This window comes from Chinchilla lanigera, unplaced genomic scaffold (assembly GCF_000276665.1).
Source record: "Chinchilla lanigera isolate Chin_1 unplaced genomic scaffold, ChiLan1.0 scaffold00145, whole genome shotgun sequence".
Classification (NCBI taxonomy): Eukaryota; Metazoa; Chordata; class Mammalia; order Rodentia; family Chinchillidae; genus Chinchilla; species Chinchilla lanigera.
Window position 1 is genome coordinate 1,433,431 of NW_004955546.1, and position 2,855 is coordinate 1,436,285.

The window sequence follows — 2,855 nt, forward strand, 5'->3', positions numbered from 1 at the left end:
TATATTGCTGTGGTATGTTTTTAATTCTGAGAAGATACCGAGAAGGAGAATGGCTGGGTCAAATGAGACCTCCAATCCTAGTATTTTGAGGAATTTTCATACTGATTTCCACAGTGGTTGTACCAGTCTATACAACTCCCAACAATGGAGAAGCGTTCCTTTCCCCCCACAGTCCTTTCAGTATTTGTTATTGGCTGATTTCTTGATAACAGCCGTTCTTTCTGGGGCAAGAAGGAATCTCAGTGTTGTTTTATTTGTATCTTTTGAATAATCAGTGATGTTGAACATTTTTTCATACATTTATTTGTTTGTATTCATCTGAGAAGTGTGTATTAATCTCAGATGCCCATTTTTTAGTTCTGTTTTTTTGGGGGGGGTGCTTTAGGACAAGGTCTTGCTATGCAGTTCAGGCTGATCTTGAACTCACTTCGTAGCTGAGGCTGGCCTCAAACTCACAGCCATCCTCCTGCCTAAGCCTCCCAAGTGCTGGTTTTACACATGTGCACTACCACACCCAGCTTTTGAATTTTTTATATGTTTTTTATGAAATTTTTATATGTTTTTTTTTTTTTGAATTTTTTATATGTTTTCCGTAGTAATCCTTTGTCTGAGGAACAGCTGGCAAATATTTTTTTTCTTCATTGTGGGTTGTCTCTTCACTATGTTAGTGGTTTCTCTTGCTGTGTAAAAGCTTTTTAATGAGATTCCAGTTGTTGATTCTTTGTGATAGCTACTGTGAGATTGGGATTTTATTCATAAAGCCTATGCCTACACCAATGTTTTCAAGGGTTTTACCTAGTCTGTCTTCTGGAAGATTTAATGTTTCTGGTTTAATATTCAGATCTTTGATCCATTTTAATTTAGTTTAGTGCATGATGAGAGATATGGGTCCAACTGTAATCTTTGGCATGTGCGAAGCCAGTTTTTCCAGCACCATTTATTAAAGAGGCTATCTTTCTTCCAGTGAATGTGTTTGTCAACTTTGTCAAAGATAAGGTGGCTGAGTATGTCTAGAGTTATTTCTGCAACTTCTAATCTGTTCCATTGATGTTCAGGTTTGTTTTTTGGTCAGTACATGCTGTTTTTATCAGAGTAACTTTACAGTATAATTTCAAGTCAGGGATTTTGATGCCCCCTGCCTTGTCTTTGTTGCCCAGAACTACCTTTGCTATTGTAGGTCTCTTCTGGTTCCAAATGAATTTTGGGATTGTTTTCTCTAATTCTGTGAGATATGCTTTTGCAATTTTGGTCAGAATTGCATTAAATCTGTGTAACAGTTTTGGAAATATGGCCATTTTAACTATATTGGTTCTTCCTACCCAAGAGCAAGGGATATTTTTCCATTTTCTGATATCCTCTTCAATCTCCTTTTTCAGAGTACTGTAGTTTCAATTGTAGAAATCTAGAAATCTTATACTTCCTTCATTAGATTGAGTCCCAGGTATTTCATTTTTTGGGATGCTGTTGTGAAAGGTGTTGTTTCCCTCATTTCTCTCAGTGAATTTGTTGTTTGTGTACAAGACTGCTACTGATTTTTGAGTGTTGACTTTGTATCCAGCTATACTACTGAATTTGTTTATTAAATCTAGCAGTTTTTTAGTGGTGTTTTTTGGGCCTTCTATAGAGAGTATCATGTCACCTGCAAGTAATGGTAGTTTTACTTTTTCCTTTCCTATCATCATTCCTTTCATTTCTTTCTCTCATCTAATTGCTCTGGCTCAAGTTTCCAGGACTGTGTTGAATAAGAGTGGAGACAGAGATCCTTGTCGTGTTCCTGTTTTTAGAGTGAAAGTGTTTAGTTTTTGTCCATTTAGTATGATATTGGCTATTGGTTTGTCATAGATGGCTTTTATCAGATTGAGATAGTGAAACTTCTTTTTTTTGGTATTGGGAATTGAACTCAGGACCCTGCTGTGTCACTGACATATATCCCCAGCCCAGATTAAGATAAAGACCACCTATTCCAATTTGCTATATAGGATTTTTATCATGAGTGGGTGTTGGACTTGCTCAAACGCTATTTCTATATTTATTGAGATGATCATAGGGTTTTTGTCCTTGGCTCTATAATATGATGTATTACATTTATTGATTAACATATGTTAAACCATGCTTGCATTCTTGGGATGAATCCCACTTGGTTGTGGGATTCTTCTTGATGATTTGCTGATCTTCTTGATGATTTGATGATTTGGGATTCTTCTTGATGATTTGCTGCATTCTGTTTTCCAGTATCTCTCTCTCTTTTTTTTTTTTTGTCTTTTAAAATTTTTATTTATTTATTTATTTTTGTCTTTTTGAGACATGGTCTCGCTATGCAGTTAGGCTGGCTTTGAGCTTGCTTTGTAGCCCAGGCTGGCCTTCAACTCACCTCCTGCCTCAGCCTCCTGAGTGCTGGGATTACAGGCATGTACCACCACATCTGGAAGCCAGTATCTTATTGAGAATTTTAGCATCTATGTTCATTAGGGAGATTGGCCTGTAGTTCTCTTTCTTAGTTGGGTCCTTCTCTGGTTTTGGTATCAGGGTAATACTTGCTTCCAGCTATAAATTGGGGAGTATTGCTTCCCTTTCAATTTCATTAAAGAGTTTGAGAAGTAGTGGTTTTAGGTCTTTAAATTTCTTGTAGAATTCAGCAATGAATCCAGCAAGCCCTGGGTTTTTTTTTGTTGGTAGGTTTTTAATTACATCTTCAATTTCATTGATTGATATTAGTTTATTTAGGATTTTATATCTTGTTGATTTGGCTTTGGTAATTCATACGTATCTAGAAATCTGTCCATTTCTTTTTATTTTAAAGAGTAAAAGAAGGATAACATAATAATGAGGGGGGCTTATCAAATTACAGACAAAGT